Source organism: Mirounga angustirostris, unplaced genomic scaffold (assembly GCF_029215605.1).
Source record: "Mirounga angustirostris isolate CCGP_5_RB_7025 unplaced genomic scaffold, mMirAng1.0.hap1 SCAF_12, whole genome shotgun sequence".
Classification (NCBI taxonomy): domain Eukaryota; kingdom Metazoa; phylum Chordata; class Mammalia; order Carnivora; family Phocidae; genus Mirounga; species Mirounga angustirostris.
This window is the reverse complement of record NW_026991720.1, coordinates 13,119,646-13,137,940: the sequence shown is the minus strand read 5'-3', so window position 1 is coordinate 13,137,940 and position 18,295 is coordinate 13,119,646. Positions and strand designations below refer to the sequence as shown.

The following is an 18,295-nucleotide window of genomic DNA, read 5'->3' as shown; positions in this document are numbered from 1 at the left end:
TGATAACTCCAGCTATTAGTATTACTTTATTTTAACTCTCAGTTTTAAAATAGCTGCAGGGCTGCACCTGGAATAAAAATGAATTAAAGAGAAAGCCACTGCGGGGGAATTTAAATAGCGCCTCAGGGATAGGCTTGTTCTTCTGGTGCCATCACTTGGACCCACAAGGGTTTCTTTTTTTTTCCCCTCACCCTTCCTCAAAGCTTCCCAGAACGCCACTCACGTGAGCAGACACAGGGATTTTTGTCATCTTTTCTTCTTTGGGGTTTAAAAATATCATTTTGAAGGAATGCTTAGCTACCAGACCAAGCCCCCAGGGGCTCACATGCCCTGGCAGCCTGTGAGGGACCAGGGTCCCAAATCCAGGAAGGTGTGACTGCTGCCCTCAGGGAGCTTTCTGTCGAATATGAAGTGCCAGGGAACTCTGGGGTGTGAGGCCTCCCGTGGGTTGTTAGCCTGGGATGGGGGAGGAGCACAGACCCTCTGCCTGGGGAGCTGAAACCCTGGAGGTGGGGTTTGCTGGGCCTGGGTGGGTGGTGGGGGAGGACGTTTCTGGCCAAGGGAGGGGCATGGCATTGTGGAGAGCCAAGGGGAGTGCACTGAGATCCGTAGGAGATGGGGCAAGGGAGGCGGGCAGGGCCAGCGGGGTTGGGGGGGCTCGGGCGCTGTATGGAGTTGCCTGGGTATGATTCTGCAGGTTGGCAGAACACAAAACCAAACCAGCGTCCGTTAAGTAGGCGAGGCACGTGCCAGCGTACGACTCTTCGAATCGCCATTGTGCCAGTGGAGTAGAGGTTGTGCTGGCGGGTGTGTGGGGTTGACCTGGGAGACAAGGGAACCTTTGGGGAGCTATGGCAGCAGTCAGGTGAGCCGTGACAAAGGTTTGAACTAGGCAAGGCACTGGGGACGAAGGACTGACAGGAATAAGAGATGTTGAGGAGGTACAATAAACAAGGGGGTGCAGTGGCCAGCGAAGTAGGAGGAGACCAGGGGCTGAGGGAGGAGGGAGTCTGAAGATGGAAGAGGTGGCTGCACTTGGGGTGAACAGAGCCTGACGGACAGACTTGGCGAATCTCTGCACTGCACACCAGAGACGAATGTACCATTGTGTGTCAATGCGGCTCACACACCAAACAAGGTGGAAAAGGTTGTAAGGTCAGGTGCCCTTGGGCTTGGCAACTGTGAGGCCTCTGCAGCCCTGGGAGAGGGGAGGGATGGAGGGAGAGAAGGAGATTGCAGGGGGTTCAAGAGAGGATGGGAGAGAAGAAGCAGGGATAGGATTCAGCTGTGAAGGATACATCCTAGATTAAGCCACCTGCTTGTAATCAGTGGTGCTTTCCTTTTTTATCCCCTTTGCTCATTTTCTTTCCATATTCCTGAGGGTGAAAGACAACTCGGAAGATGCAATGCACAATAGATCTGGAATAGAGGAGAATAATTGGGAAATTCGTTAATTGCGGCTCTCTTTACAGTTCTGTTACAGAGTCCAAATGGTAGTTTACGACACCAGTTGAAGCCTTATCGGGTAAGAGGTATTGACATAGCATGACTCCCTGGAGAGGAATGCTAGTGGAATTCAAACATACTTGGGAATGTAAATTCAAACCCATATAGGACTGTAATCAAGGCACACAGCCTATTAAATAAATGAACACTTGAAAATGCAGGAATGGCAGGCAGGAGATAATCTAAAAATGTTCTCATTGTTTGCTCTTTTCCCCGACCCTATGGGGATGAGAAAGAAGGGGTAACGATGAAGAACTCCAATAATAGGTATAATTTATTGAATGCTTAGATGTGCCAGACGCTGTGCCGAGTATAGTTCACAATCTGTCTCATTGAAACCATCTCACTTAATGCTTCCTACAATTGGGGAAGGGAAGGACTCTTCCTACCCCCGTTTTGGTATTGAGCGATTTGGAGGCCAAGTGGTCACATAGCCGGCTGAGCGGATGTCATGATCCCTGGGTATAGGCAGACCCAACCATGTGAGAAGAGCCAGGCTTAGATTCAGCTCTTTCCCTAATGCACGGGGCCTTGGCTCCTTTATCAGCAAAAAAAGGGAGGCTGGTGCAAAATACCTCTAAAATGCTCTTTGGCTATAGAATCCAACCAACTAATTCCACCTGTCATTGCTTTTGCTCCTGGCCCCAGGAATCCAGCAAATGTTCTGTAGCCCAAGGTAAGCGTGACCCAACAGGAATGGAGATCATCCCACCAGCTTTACAAATCGGGGAAGCAGAGGGTGAATTCCAGAGCAGAAATGTCTGCTTCTAGGGAGCTGCAAGCCTGGCCTTATAGGATGTACCAGAAAGACGGGGATCCCAGCCGTGGTCTTTCTCTTGAAGATTTCCCACCGTCTCTTGCCAGGGGTACTGTTTCCCCTGGATGGACTCTGAGCTGCTCTTAATTGTGCATCTGGCTAGAAAGCTTTTTCTTGCCACTCACCTTTCAATTTTCCATCTTGCGCTTTTGGCGTGTCTTACTGCAGGGACAAGTGGCTGAAATCTCCCATGTTGTTCCTCAGATAGCCACATCACATGTTCTCAGACATTCTACTTCTTAGCACACAAGGTTTTTTTGTTTTTTTTTTGTTTTGTTTTTAACCAAATGTCATTGGGGGAAGGTCTACATTGGCAGTCTTTAATGTCTATTTTTTACCAAAAGATTTTTTTCTGAGACCAGAATGATCTCGGCATTGGAGAATTTCTAGTGCCACATCTTTCTAACTGTGGAAGAGCTTATCTGGAATGCCCCAGAAGGATCCCGAGTGTTGAGCTAGGGGAGACCTGATAGCAGGGTATGATTATGGACAGATGGTGGTTGTTGATCTGTTGAAGACAGAATAGTGACTCAGCAGGAGAACTGTGATTTGGGGCTGGATCCGACTCCATTCAGCCGAGTTATATAAGAACGTTACAACAGCCGTGGCTGCCCTTTATTGAGGCTCTGCGTGCCAGGCTCTGTGCGAAGTACTTTGACATGGCTGGTCTCGTTCAGTCCTCACTGCAGGTGGCCACACACGGACGTAAGGTCCTACAGCTGGTAAAGCTCAGCTATTGGTAGTCACCTTGACGTGTGCTTTGGGAGTTGAGCTTGTCTTCAGAGGTTAGAGATGTTCAGTTTCCTCATCATGCTCTTGTGTCGATTTTCACATGGCTTTATCTGAACCCTCCTTCATTTTACATTTTTAGTCCTACTGCCTCTCCATGTCACCCGTTTCTCTATTGTTATTAGTAATTTCTTTCACACTGCTCCAGATTTCAAACTGCTTTATGAATCAAGGGATGGTGCCTCAGTCTGGCATTATGGAATTTGGTTTAAGAGTGAGTGCTCTGTTACCCTCTCCAAGACTTTTTGAAAATTTGGACATTGTTTCCTACTAACATTTTTATTTGTCTTGCAGACTCCTAATTTCCTTAATTCATCCTTATGAAGGAGACTTTTCTGTTTCTGGAGGACTTCAGCTGCCCTTCTCTGGACCTTTTCTGATTCTATTATATCTCTACCAAAAATCAGAAGTGAAAGTGGTAATAATCAAAGAGTGCCATGGTCTTATTCAGTTGTACTTTAGGATGGAATAACATGAGGCATGATGTGGGGTCAGTGAGGGTTGTTAGACAAGAGAATGACTATCAAATATCACTCTGTTCAAATCCAGTAAGAAGGATGAATCAGATGGAACATCGGCCACGAGGGCCTGCACTGGTTAGTATTACCTCAAGGATGTGTCAAGGGTGATTCGACACCATGTAATTAAAGGGGCTGCATGAGTACATGTGGGGATTCAGTTGGGGGCCAGCCAGGTTAGGAACAGTTCAGAGAGTAGGGTCTAAGATCAATCAAGAGAATGGATCACAACAGATATAAGGATAATGGGCCTCATCGTTTTGGGGGATTGGCTGTGAGAGAAAAGGTCAAGCTGCAAGACCAGCCACGTATGGCATGATAACTTAGAAGAGCCATCTGAAGATAGTCATGGATGTGGTCGGCTGGCCTTGATACAATATTGTCTGAAGACAGGGCCACAGGCTTCCCAAGCCCCTTCCCAACTAGGGTCATTGGTTGTCCACATGGGTCTGCCCAACCTCAGGGAGAACCATGCTTGTCACTGGTCCCTGTGAATGAGCAGACTGAGTCTTTTCCATAGCAGAGGCCAGGACAGACCGGCGTAGAGGATGTGTGACCCTGACTTGCCATTCAGGAGGAGAATGGAAAGTTCTCCCGGGTTTATTTTATTCGTATTCAGCTTGTCCTAGAATTAATCTGTCCTGAATGGTGCTTAAAATAATCAGGCCAACATTTAAGGCTGAGAATACCTTTACAGCGTCGGGACTTTTGTTTTAACAAAATTTACTCTAATTTGAATTACAAATAATCATAGAACACAGAGTTAGAGGGATTCTTGGAGGTAATATATTACATTTAACTGCACGAAAGTCCTTGAAGTCTTTGCTTATTTCAGTTACACACTGTCTCCTTTATGAGGACCCTCGGGAGAAGTTACTTCTGGATCTAGGCTTGGGAATAATTGCGGTTCTTTTCCCTTTCTTTCATTTAATTTTCACAATAATTCTTTGAGGTGGGTAGAATGATTCCAGTTTTATAGCAGAACAGACAAAAATTCCAATTGTTGAATAGATTTGGCCAAGCAAACACAGCTGTAAAGAAAAAAGTGGAGTTCAAGCAAAGTCTATCACATTCTGGAATTCTCCTTGGAGTTAAATGTGAAGCTCTTACGTCCTTAATGCAACGGGGTCAGCCCAAGGGGGGCGTGGCTTCTAAACCATTGATCACTTCTCTTAAACTCAGCCTAATTCTCCTGCTCCAAGGTATCAAGGTATTTTTTCTCCCCTGCACAGCCACCTACTGTCTCCCTCTCCTGAGTGCCAATAAATGCTAAAATGTTGTTTATGGTGCATCTTTTCTTTATTGCTTTCCACCTTTCTGGATCTCCTCCCTCCCCACCCATCCCTCCTTTCCCTTCTCTCTTCTTCCTGCTATCTCAATGACTTGACACCGCTTAGGAAATTTCACAATCTATCAGGTCTCTCTTTTGTTGAATTTCACAATCTATCAGGTCTCTTTTTTGTTGTTGCCTGGTAGCACACATACAGCAAACTTAGTGTCTGTCTTGAGCAAGTGAATAGAATATAACAAGTGGGCAGAACTCTAGGCTGCACATTTTAATATTAGTCTTATTTATGGCTCCATTCTTAGGCCTCTCTTACTGGTTTCTCTTGTTTTGTTACATATTTCTAATGTGCGGTGTCTCAGGAGATTTTTGGTGTCCCTTTTATCAACCCTCAGTGCTTTCTGGAATGAGACTGGATGTGAGTAAATAGCAGTCTAGTCACCTCTCTCTCAAAATATGGGGCTGATTTTAACCTAGCCTGATTTATGAACTGCGGTGGCTTTTAGTAATCAACATATTTATTCTCTCCTACATATTCACAGGCTACCAGTGTAATGTTTAATTCCATCTGGGGGTCAGGTGCTTCCTCGTTCCACCGATCTGGACCACATTTGCTTCTCTCCTTAACTGGCATCTCCTTGGAAACTTCCCCCAGACACGGACCCCTGAGCCACACCTTCTCTTCTGGGCCTGAACATTTGAACTCATTTAAGGAAGCCAAATTTTCCCTTCTTATCTTTCCACCCTCTTGCACTTCACTTACTTCTTTATGATGTTGCCATTACCTTCCTCGCTCCCAAGATCCTTTTGCTAAGGGAAGGCAAACAGAACAGGCCTGGTGCCTACTTTTTGCCATCTGTGGGCCATACGTTATCCTCACAAGCTGTGGATTCACCTTGTCCTGGTTGTTTTACCCCCAAATGTAGCTCAAAAGCCCTTTTAAAAATTGTCTGGCACATTTTGAGGCCCAAGCCCTGCTGCGGAGTATGTGCACCCCACGGGCAGGGACCCCCCTCCCCAAAGCCTGTACCTGTCTGTGCTGTGCCTGGGGCCCAAGCAGACAGCTGTCTGGTGCCCGCCTGGCCTTCCTTGGATGCATCCCACTCATTTTCTTCTTCAGGATCCTTCTTGCTTGCTCCGAGGGTTTACCTTATTGGACTTTTTCGCCAGGGAATCCCAACTATTTTTCTCTCCACTCATGTCATCACCTCCTTTCTTCTAGGACCCAGGTGGCTCCCCGGGACAGACCCCTGCTCCATGCTTTATTCCTTGTCTGCTGTGGCTTCGGCTTCACCTACTGGCTCTTTCCCTTCTGCCTGCAAAGATAAGCAGAACTTCCTTGTCTGGGGGGAAAAAAAAAGAAAAAAAGTAAGATTTGAAATGAAAGAAAAGAGAAAAAGATAAGAAGAAAGAAACCCTCTGATTTCCTGCCCCCTCCAGCGACTGTCTTCCTTCTACCTTTCAAGTGTGGGCTAGACGTTCGTTGACAGCCCTGCCTCCCTGTCATTGGCTTCCCATCCTTCCTTAGACCTTCACGGATGGACTCCTGGCTTCCCAGCGCCTTTGGAGCTCTGAGCTCCAGTGTGACTCTTGCAAAGCACTGCCCCCATCCAGGCAGCAACGCCAGGCACCACAGTAAGGGGCCATCCCTCGCCGTGTGCAGGCCGACCTGGTTCCCTGGCTCGTTCCACGTAGACTTCCTTCATTCCTTGCCTGTGTCCCGCTTCAGTGCTTTTTCTGCCCTGGCTACTGATCTAGGTGTTCTTCAACTTTTCCATCCTACCTTCCCCCACCTCCTGCCCTGTGACTCACAGCTTCTTGTCCCTCTGGGCTAACAACCTCGATATCCTTCCAGTTCTGTTTTCCCTTCTTTCTCAGTTAGGCTCAGGGCATCTACAACCCTGAAAAATGCATCTCCTGACTGGGCCTGACCCCCATGATCTGCCTTCCTGTGTATTTGTCCCCTTCTTGCGCATAGCATTCCCTTGCTCAAAAATCTTCACCTACTTCTCTTCTATAAAGGACTATGTCAAAATCTTGAGTTATAGGCTCTACTTGCTGCTCACATTCCTTTTCCAAGAGCACCGGGATGAGGGCACCAGCCTAAGCCAGAGTGTCTACACGCCAGTCCTGGCCCTACTATGCTCCTAGAAGCTCAGGGATCTCATGTAGGACTTAGGGACTTAACATCTGCAGTATCTACCTAAAGTCTTCTTGAGATAACTCTGGAGAAGTAGTCAGCTCCGTGCCTGGCACATGATAAAATGTTAGCCATTGCCATCATCATGACCTTGAGGTGCTGTCCCAGGTCTGAGGTGGTCTGGTCTGAGTTGAAAGGAAATGCATCGGGGTGCGGGGCTTTCAAGGGACCCCACCACAAGGAGAGCAGCCTGCCTCAGAAGGCATTGGGGCCAGGACTGAACAAGACAGAGGGCTCATCTCCACTTCTCTGTCTGCTTCATTTTCCTTCTGCAGACTGCCATCATGGTTCCCCGCCCTACCCGCCCTCAGGAGCAGATGGTCTTCTCCCCTAGCTGCTGAGTTTGTGCCCATAAAGCAGCCAACCAACAGAGAACCAAATTTTAACTTCCTGGGAGAAAGCTTATGTTTGGTTCAGCTTTTGTCACATGTTCACCCCAGTCCAAACACCTGTGGTGTGAGGGAGGGTGAATGGTGCTTAGAACAAACATGGTGGCAGGAGCCTGCCCTGAGGGTGTTGGTTGTTCTCCGAGAAGACTGCCGTGGCTCATTGAACACCTGGAAGACATGCACCACCTTCTCTTTTTGGTCTCATTGCTCACTTTGTCCTTATAGGACCTCTCCACTGGGCCACACTCCATGCCAAGCATGTATAGTCCCATTCTACTTCTCCAGCCACTGCCCACCCATGGATTCTCCAGCCACTGCCGAGCCGTGGAACGCACATTCCTCCTTCACACACATCCCGACACCCCCTACCCAATCCATCACCTTCCATGAGTGAGCTCAAGTCAGATTTCTGTAGCAGACCTTTTCTGATCACCTTGTCCCACTCCACAAGACACTCTTCCTTCCTCAAACTTCTGCAGCACCGGCCCTCTCTGCCTCCTTTTTGCCCCTGATAAAATGCCCTTGAATGTTCTCTATCTTCTGGGTAGACTGGAGGCTCTTGGAAGGCAGGAGCCATACCTGCTTTCTCTTTGTAGATGCTGGCTGTGAGAGATGATCACGTCCACCCACGTGCAGTGGACAGATCCCGAGATGAAGTGGTCACTCGGGAGATCCCTGCCACTTACCCATTGCCCGCTGGCTCTTCCTTGATGTCAGAATTGTGTCAAGAAAGACGGCTTTCTTGGGGCGCCTGGGTGGCTCAGTCGTTAAGCGTCTGCCTTCGGCTCAGGTCATGATCCCAGGGTCCTGGGATCGAGCCCCGCATCAGGCTCCTGCTTGGCGGGAAGTCTGCTTCTCCCTCTCCCACTCTCCCTGCTTGTGCTCCCTCTCTCGCTGTGTCTCTCTCTGTGAAATAAAGAAATAAAATCTTTAAAAAAAAAAAAAAAAAAGAACGACGGCTTTCCTAATTGCTTTCTTTGCCTTTCGAGAGATAAAACTATCAGCAGGACAGGGCAGGAATCTGTGTGATGTTGTGCATGTAATGAGAGTTGAGCTTCCAGGAGATACCAGGATTCCTGACATCACTGCCATGGCTAGATTCTGAGAAAGTTTTGTCATCTGTATTGGGAAAGTGTTGTTTATCTCTGCAGCTGGAGGAGTATTCTGTACTCAGTTACCTCAACCAGAATGACTTTTGGTCGTTTCTCCTATTTTAGGAGACCCTCTGGGAAATATTTTTATGATCCTGAGGCCTCCTGACATCACCATGTGACAGATTATCCTTTCTTATGAGAAGCAGCTGGAATTAACAGACGGTGCCTATTGTCTGTCATTCTTAAGTAGGTTAAACCGAGATGCTTGCCCCCTTTACTGGGAGAAAAAGTGGGTGGTGCCGTGAGGAGTGAGAATCGTCTCATGGCTGCAAGTTTCCTTTTAAAACTCTGTGTTGAGTAATCATGCGGCTTGCTTTCTTTGTTTCTGCTAGAAAACACACAGAGCCGTACCACTCAGAGTCCAGAATGTGAGTTATCAAGGGCTGGCGATTCCTGCCTCAAGGGGAGGTGATAAAGGAAGTGAGAGCTCCTAACTCTCTTTGTCAGCCATCCGCCCCCCCTCCCCCCATCACCACAGAGCAAAGAGCCCCGTGTGCAGATTCTGGAGATCACTTAACAGTCTGGAGCCTCCAAGTGCCACACAATACCTGTCCCCCCTGAGACCCTAATGAATTTCCTTCCACTTATGCAAGAATTTACCTGAATGTCCTATGGAGCACAGAACACTGTTCTTATTTGGAAGATTCAGAATATTCCTGCATGTGGAATGTAGCTGCAAAGTTGTTGGATTTCTCCTCCTCCTCTTGACCTCCTGTGTCATATTCTTTGACATTATCCCCTTTTATCTTTGGTTTTATTCTAATTTCTCAGAAATATCTTTTCACCATCATTTTGCCATCTTGTCTAGGAGCCCTTTATCTCGTCTAATAAACCAGGCTGTAAAGAATCATTCCTCAAGTGCCTTTCATCTTTGGGAACAGAGGAATGAGCTCGTCCTCCTAAGCTTATAACCTCGGGCCGGAAAACAAGTGGGCAGCACGCACACTCCCCGAAAATCCCTGAGTGCCTATGTTCCCGTGTTACTAATGTACCAACATCTTTCCTGACTCCTTCCTCATATTTTACCTTTAAGTACACCGCGCGCCCCCCCCCCCCCCCCGGTCTCTCTCAAGTTTGTTTTCAGATCTTCTTGTTATTGAGTTCTTTGGCCCCCACTCTGGGGAAGAGTTGAGCCACCATATTGAGATTGCCAGGGTCATGGCAAAGGGCCTTGGGAAATAAAAACATAATAGAGACCTGTAGGGCCACCACAGTCCCAGAGAGTGTTCTGTTTTTGGCAGCAAGACTGGGGAGAGCCCAAATTACTCTTATGTGGAGAGGAGGGACTCATGCGGGATTTGGGGGTGAATCAGACTTGGAATGGCCTCAGAGATCTTAAACTGAAGCCAGTGACCTCAACAGACTGGGCTTTGGTCTATCTTATCCGGGATCATGGGAAGAGGACCGAACCGGGGCTCCTCCGCTTTTCCCAGGCATGGTCAGATGTGAGCATTTTTCCAGGTGTTCACCTCTTTCCTTTGCCTTCTGCTCCCTCCCCTGGGGGCCTACAGCTCACTAGGAGTTACGGTTTTTGGCAACCCTTCCGTTTAGAACAATCACCTTTGCTGTTGAGACCCCTGACTGCCTTGAGGATTTTGGTTTGTTTTTCCCTGGTCCAGATGCCTTTGGAGAGAGACGTACTAGAGAGCTTAGGCACAACGACTGTGTCCCGCCCCGTGATTATGAGGGTGGCGTGGGATGGTGGCACAGGGGTGCCGGCAGGGGGAATGGAAGAGAAAAGAAGGTGAGACAGTGGGAAGGGAGGAGTATGGCAGCTCTACCAGATTCAGTCTCCAGCTGAGCATTTACCGACACCCGCTAGATGTTGTTTTCCACCGTGGACACATTTGTGTCTAATGTGCTATTGGGGGTTTTACCGGTTAACAGAAAGGTTGCAAGTGTCTTGCTTGTCAAGGTTACATACCTCTTCCTAGCACCACACCTGGCATGCAGAGAGCAAAGAGAAAGTCTTTATGAATCCACAATAATAGATAGTATCCCATCACAGATGTAGGAGATCCTAAGGAATTTGAGGTTATAATGTTATTTTTTTCTTGATCCTCTGATTTGGAAGGTAGCAGAGGAGAGTGCCCCAAGCTCTGATGTTTGACATTTCTGACTCCTAAACTCCTGAGGTCAGTCGAAGGGCTGCATGGCCCTGGGAAGGGCAGAGAACTTGGAGTTGGTGTCCAGGGAGTGAGTCCCGAGTGTGCTTCTTGATAATTGAGACGAACTGGGCAAGTTTGCTTCTGTCAGGTGTGGGTAATGATTCTTGCCCACTTCCCAGGGCACTTTAAGGATGAAAGAAAATGCTGTAGACAAGAATGATCACGAAACTGTAAATGTGGTTTATAAATGTTACCAATAATAAAGGTATAGTTTTGGGGTCCCTTAGTCACCCTCCCACTCCTGCTGATCTCAGTGACTTGAACCCAGAAATGAAGAATAGGGCCCTTCTGAGGGGAGTCACGACTTTTCTTCTGAGGCTCAGGATCTCAGACCCAAAGCAAGAAGCTGCAGAAGACTCTCTCTGACGGCCTCGTGCTCAAAGGTCTGGCTGGCATGTGACCACGTCTTCCTGTGTGAAAGGTGTTCAAGAGAGAGAAAGAAGAGGCCATTGAAAGAGACCAGCTCAGGCTCAGGCTGAGCATCCCTGTTCTCTCCTGCTACAGATTTCAAAAACTGTTAACTGAAAAGACCCCCAATAATATACTTTGGAAATGGGGATAACAAGCCGAGTCAGACTCTTTGTCTACACACCCGGTCCTCTTGGCTCCTGGCCTGAGGCAACAGAAACCAGCTTGGTTTGGGGGGGACAGGGGCTTTCATACCCCTCTCCCAGTGGGGTTCAGATTCCTTGAGAGTATAGAGAGAAGAGCATGGGAGAGGATAAATCCTGAACTTTATTCATATTACCCTCATTTCTCTCCTAGTGAGAATTCTAGAGCATCTTTTGTAGAAACCTGTGCCTTGTCCACTTTTATTTGTTCTGAAGCCTGATGAATGTGCTTCCACCAGGCTGCAGAGCAGCCCCCTAGGAACAGACATCAATCAAATGGGCCTTTTCCATCTAGTGCAACGTGATGGCCCTCCGCTTGCACAGGTAATTCTTCAGTTTTAATACCGCTGCATAGAGGGACGGTGTGGGCCCTGCTGTCCTTGGCACGGGGCTGGGTGATCTCCTTCATTTCAGTGGATTCATGGGGCCAGGCTGCCACCCTGGGAGCCCACTTTGGATCTGATGGGTGGCCACACCTGTGTGCTTGCTTTGCCACTGGGCCATGAGTTAAGGCACCCAGATTCCAGAAATCTAATCACAGGGTATGAAGGAGAATGGGGCTTGTAGGAGATCTTGGGCCTTCGTGGGGCACCTCTCAGGTAGCCCTCCAGCACCGTTAGGGGAATTAAAGGTAGGTGTCCAGCGTGGGAAGGTGCAGAGAGGGGAGGAAAGAGACTTCTGGAACGGATTGTATGATAAAGGCGAAGGCACGTACAGGCGGGAGCCTCGGATCCAGCCATTGCCATCCGTTACGTCATTTTTCTTGGCTTGTCTGAGCGATAACTATTGCTTGGCCTGCTCTGATGCCCCCCAAGGGGATGTCTGGTCTCCTTTTCTGTGAGTACATTTAGCTCAGGATCTGGCAGGTCCCAGATGCTCGAGGATTATTATGAGGCCAAAGCAAAGAAGAAGGTACCTGTCGAGCTGTGGTGGGTGAGCAGGGAGTGTTTTCTTAGCAAACAGACTTGGCCTTGCCTCTGCTTTCTGCAGGGGGCCAATTCCTCTGCTCATTCGCTTTATCTTGTGTCAAGGGAGGCAATTCACAAAGCACACGGCCAAGAGTGGGGAATGAAATTAGAGTGGGTATTTTGGCTGCCAAACTGGAGGCAGGCAGGAGAGCAGAGAGGGAATACCAGCTCAAAAGAGCGACTAACCTTTGTTCCACATTTCCAGAAATCTGAAGATGGTCCAGCCACAGCCCTGTTAACCATTAACCTCCTGATGTTAATGGTGGCCGCTTTGCATTCCCCGTAACCTTTCCTGGCTGGGTGTCTGAGGCTGACAAGCCATGCACACATGTCTCTTCTCACTGAGGTTTCCAAAGACACAGAAAAAAAAAAAAAAGAAAGAAAAGAAATACAACAAAACCCTGGACGTTTGCACTGGAGCCAAAGGGGTAGGAGTGCTTTCAGCTCATCTTCAGGGGCTCAGGAAAGAGAATTAATCCCTTTATGCGCCAATGTAACATTTATGGGGTCCGTGGCGTGCAGGGCCCCGAGCTACGAGCTACGGTGGCAATGCAGAGATGAGAAGAAATCGCTTCTCCTCCCGGACAGCCTGGCCCAGAGAGGGCTGCTGAAAGAGCCGGCTTGCTCATGGTGCCCAGATTTGTTTTAATAGAATCTTAGGGACCTGGACTTCTGGCAGATTTCTTTTCTTTCTTTCTTTCTTTCTTTTTTTTAGAGTTTTTCTTCTGAGACCATTTTAGATTTGCAGGAAGAGAATCCATATGCCCTTCACTCAGTTTCCCCCCTGGTGGTAACATCTTGCATCACCGTAGTACGGTCTGGCCGACCTCTCGTGTGTTTTCTCTGCGCTGCCCCCACTCTTCCTTCCTTGAAGTGGATCTTCCTCCTCTCCCCCCACCCCACCCCGCCTCCACCTTGTCTTGCCCTAGGGTCTCTCCAGTCATGAAGCAAAGTCATTTAATTAGTCAACAAATTCTTCTTAGTTGGTGACTTGCATGCTGAGAGCGCTGTTCTGGGGAGAGGGAGCTTCTCGTCATTTGCTGGTGGCACGGTGCATCCCGGGGAGAGTTAAAGGAATAACAGTAACCAGGATTGCTACAACGGTCTCTGCCCCCGGCCGCAGGGGTCTTGCCGTATCTTGTCCTCACGACAAGGCTGTGTCGTAGGTCCTGTGATTGTTCCTAACAGAGGTTGGGAGCTTAAGCAACACACCGCTAAGGAGAGTTGTGACTGCCTGCTCCTGGCCTCCACTGAACAGTGGAATGAATCGAGACCAGGGCGCTTCCAGAAGCCAGGCCAGTGTTGCTGCAGCAAGCTCAGCAGGACTGGGCTCCTCGGAACACCAGGCACCACGCCTTCCCCTTCTTTTCACCCCAAGGCTGGGCCTGGCTACCTTGGTGAAACTCGATGTTCCTAAGAACTCGAAAAGAACAGCGAAGCAGTAAGGGGAGATCTAGGGTCATAATATGTGCAGACTAAAATCAGGTAGAATTTTCCAGGTATTTATTTTCAAGTTTCTTGAATTAATATTGATGAGTCCCCAATAGTCTTATCTCACTAATTTGGGATTTATGGGCCTCAGAGGAGGATTGGGATGAAGTAAGCTTTTCGAGCACCTCCTGGAGGGAAAGGCTTTGTAAATAAGGGGTTGGAAGGGGATGGGGTAGGAAAAGAACCGAGTCCTTACAAGCACTCAGTAGCAACCACTTGCATGTGCACAAAACATACTGTTTTCAGAGTCTTTTTTTCCCCTTTTAGGAAGGTCAGTAATAGTGGCTGATTGGCTGGTGGCAAGAGCACAGCTGAGAAAGCTAAGAGAGCTCAGCATAGCCCCACGAGCCCCGCTCCAGGCCTCCTCCTGGCCCCCCTTGCTTGCGTGCATCTCTGAGTTTTGTAGGAATGTGTGGGCTTTTGTCTGCAGGAGATGGCAGTAGGAGGCTGTTTCTGGGAGGGGTGAGTGAGAGAGGCATCGCTGGAAAAGCCCGATTTTGGGGGGAAGGGGGAGCTGCCTGGTGGTGGTGGAGGAGGGGCTAGATGGTGTTTCAGAGAAAGGCGGCTCATTGATGGCCTCCTTGCTTTTGCAGGGCAAGCCCGTTTCTTTACATCCCTGACAACTGGGTCTTTTATATTTCCCACTCCACTGACAGGTCAACAGAATGTTGTTCTTTGCACCCAAGGCGGCTCCTGAGGCAGAGCTGAGTCTTGGGGACCCCCTTCCCTGGGGTTCCCCCAGCCAGGCCTGGGCCCTACCTTCCTAGCTTCCTTTTTTTCTCCTCAGTGGTTCCTAACTCCCTGCTCTAAGCAGGATTGGAAGACCCTACCACACACTTGGAAATCTGGAATGCTGGTGATGGTTCTGTGTGGTTCACACCGTGGTTTCTTTTGTTTTCAAAATCAGTGTTCACACAAAAGTTGCAGGCAGTAATTCCTCTTGGAACGGTTCCTCTTCAGGATCGTGGACACTTTCTTCTGCTTCTCCTTCCATCTCTTAGTTCCTGGGATCCCTCACCATTTTTGTCTCATTTCATTTTGTCTCATCTCATTCTTCACACCGTGAAGATGGTGGCGAAAAGCTTTTATCCCTAACACTGATGAGGATTGTTCAGGTGCCCAGGAGAGCACAGGGTTCATTGCTTTGACCCTTCTAGTCTTACCCACTCCCTGCCACTGGTATCCCTCACCTTCTGATTTTCCTTATTTTCTCCTCCTCTGTCCGTCTCTGTTGACCCATCTCTTGAATTTTATTTTATTTTTTTCAAACCCACAATTCTTCTGTTTCTGTTTCCAGAAAATTCCTTAGTTGTCCTGTCGCTTCTTCCAATGGAGCCCCCTCCCCCATCCCTCTTTGTTTCCATCCTACCTACCTCGGCTTTGCCAGGTACATCCCAGCTGCAGAGGAACATTTAACTGCTCGTGGCATGCTTTGTTCTAGATTCTTCCGTGTTCTGCAGCACCAGCTCTGAGAGCTGGGCACCTCTGAGTAAATGCTTAACAACCCAGGAAGTGCGTTTATACCTGCAAGATCTGGCAGTATTTGGAGGAAATTGGGATTTAATTAGCGTTTCCTTTTATGCCACTGTCAATATGCCTCTGTTACATTTATGGCGTTGTGTGGGTATCCTCCAGTGACTAATTACATGAAATTTCTCCTCTTTGTTAAACTCTAATAAACATGCACAATATATAAAGTTGAAAATGGCTCTGTTGCCAAAAGTGAGATTCTTTATTTATTTTATTTTTTTAAAGATTTTATTTATTTGCGAGAGAGAGAATGAGAGACAGAGAGCATGAGAGGGAGGAGGGTCAGAGGGAGAAGCAGACTCCCTGCCGAGCAGGGAGCCCGATGCAGGACTCGATCCTGGGACTCCAGGATCATGACCTGAGCCGAAGGCAGTCGCTTAACCAACTGAGCCACCCAGGTGCCCGACATTCTTTATTTGAATAGGGACTTTGTCTTCTCTTTAAGGAGATGGTGGATTTGCATATGTATGTTAACACCAATGGGCAGGTGATATTTGTAATTTTTTTTTTCTCTTACAGGAGATACCAATGAGTAATGTAAACCAGCAACACTTTCTCTTCTTGTTCAGGCCCAGAAAGGTTGCAATGAAAATAAAAACCAGATGGGGACTTATATTTAAACTGTTCCTATTGTGCCTGGGTTTCCAACCTCAAGCTAAGTGTGTTTAATTATACCAGGAGCCTTGGTTTGTAGGGGTGTGGAAAGGGTAGGAACGACTTTGTTCCTTGTCATGGGGGATGTCTTTGGCCCCTTTTCCTGTGGTATGGGGGACCTGAGTGTGTTCCCAGATGTCCTCCAAATCCAGCTGCCCCCAAGTTGGCCAGAAGCACCAGCCCAGAAAGAGTCCAGGGGGTGCCTGAGGGGCCTGAGCCAAGTGAAAATGACCCATTTGGTATCCCAACAATGCCTAGGTCCAAGGCAATGATTACAATGTCCGTTTTTCAGATAAAGAGACTGAGGCTGGGTACAGTTAAATATCTTGGCAGGCATGGTTGCCAGAGGCTGAGAGGAGAGGAGAATGAGGAATTGTTGAATGGGTACAGAGTTTGAGTTGGGGAAGATAAAAAGAGTTCTGGAGATGGATGGTGGAGATGGTTGCACAGTAACGTGAATGTACTTGATGCCATCGAATGGTACACCTAACAATGGTTAAATGTCATGTATATTTTACCACAGTGGAAACAGAGTTTCATAATTGCTAGTCATTAATTTAAAAACACAATTCAGATAAATAGATTGGTTAAGATGTGGTATATACACACAGTAGGATATTCAGCCTTTAAAAGGAAGGAAACAGACACATGCCACATAGATGAAACTCGTGGACGTTGCGCTAAGTGAAACAAGCCAGGCGCAAAAGGACGCATATTGCATGATTCTACTTATGGGAGATTTCTGGAGTAGTCAAACTCCTAGGGACAGAAGGTGACATGGCCATTACCAGGGGCTGGAGGGAGGGAGGAAATGGGAGGCCGTGTTTCATGGGGGTGGAGTTTCAGTTGGGGAAGATGCAAAAGTTCTGGAGATGGAGAGGAGGGACAGCTGTGCAACACCGCAAATGTAATTAACGCCACTGGACTGTGCACTGAAAAATGATAAATTTTATGTCTATTTTACCCCCGCCCTGAAGTCCTGGCAGGCTGCAAGGCACCAACGAAGCTTGTGTACTGTCCCAGCCCCGTGCTCCTTCAGTTAGCACTAACTGCCTCGCAGGGCATACCGTGTACATAGAACCAGAAAAGATTTTCCCTGTCCTGACAGATGCCCACCATTACTGCATGCCGGAGTGCCAAAGGCAGCCTGATAGAGACTTGACCTCTGGGCACAGAAGACGCAAACACAAATGCTAGCTTGGAAAGGGGATGAATGATTCAAACGGTGTGAGGGAGAGAAAATGCTATTAGTGCTAGTTTGGCTTACTGAGAAGCGTCCATTAATTCACATATAGGAGTTCCAGGGGGAGAAACGTTGCCCTAATTATGTCTTGGGTAATTTGGCCATTTAAATGGCTAACCAATTTGCAACTAGCTTCTTCCTCAAGGTATTGCATCTTTATTCAGTGCTGCTCCCCTCCCATCACGAGCCAGGCTGCGCGTCCAATGCGTGCGACATTGTGGGGATGTTAGCTCGTTTTTGCCAATCGCTACCCGTCCTCCTCTTCAATCATGTGACCTTGTAGCTCTTCTGTGGGATTGGTAATGTGTCTAGCTGGAATTATCGCCTATGTTAGCAGGATTCTTGTAGCCTCCAGAAAGTACAAGGCCGGATACCATGTTTGCAGTGCCTTCCATGAATAGCTGTGATGGGGGAGGATCTGACAATTGCACCTCAGTTATGGGGAGATTCAGAACCTGTCCGGGTCCCATCCTTGTGAGATGCCTGCTGAGGGAGCTTGTCTCTACACACAGCCAATGTGTTGCTGCCCAGGCAGCCCCCACCCCTGCGCCTTCCACTGATGGCCTCCCCATCCTGATCAGCTATGTGTCTGGACCTGCCATAGCACCCCCCTCAGTGATTCAGAGATAAACCCAGGCTGCCCTTGCTTATGCTTTTCCTGGGATGCAAGATGTGCAACCACTCTTCGGTGGGGAGAGAGCTTCTGCATCCGCGATTCTTACTTTTTGCCTCTACTCATCTCCACCAGCTGATGGGGCAAAGACACTCAAAGTCTAGGGGTGAGAAAATGCAATGTTCTTCCCAAAGCAGGTGGGAGAAGAGGAACAAAGAATATTTATTCACAAGGTATCTTTTAATATAAATAACAGATGAAAGCTATTATTTATTATGTGCCAGGCACTCTGCTAAGCACACTGAATGTATTATTCCATTGAATCCTTGCAAGAACCCTGAAAGTATGGGTATTATGGT

At 48.1% G+C, this 18,295-nt stretch overlaps 1 protein-coding gene and 1 long non-coding RNA gene across 2 annotated transcripts in view; one reads left to right on the top strand and one right to left on the bottom strand.

Annotated features, from left to right (window-relative positions):
• Positions 1-18,295, top strand: part of TMEM178B (transmembrane protein 178B) — a 341,694-nt gene that overhangs the window by 163,448 nt on the left and 159,951 nt on the right. The gene's annotated exons all lie outside the window — the stretch shown is intronic.
• Positions 2,942-8,516, bottom strand: LOC135362179 (uncharacterized). Its single transcript, XR_010406652.1, has 3 exons — positions 8,191-8,516; positions 5,946-6,258; positions 2,942-4,661 (listed from the first exon to the last, which is right to left on the bottom strand). It is a non-coding gene; the product is annotated as an uncharacterized LOC135362179 (long non-coding RNA).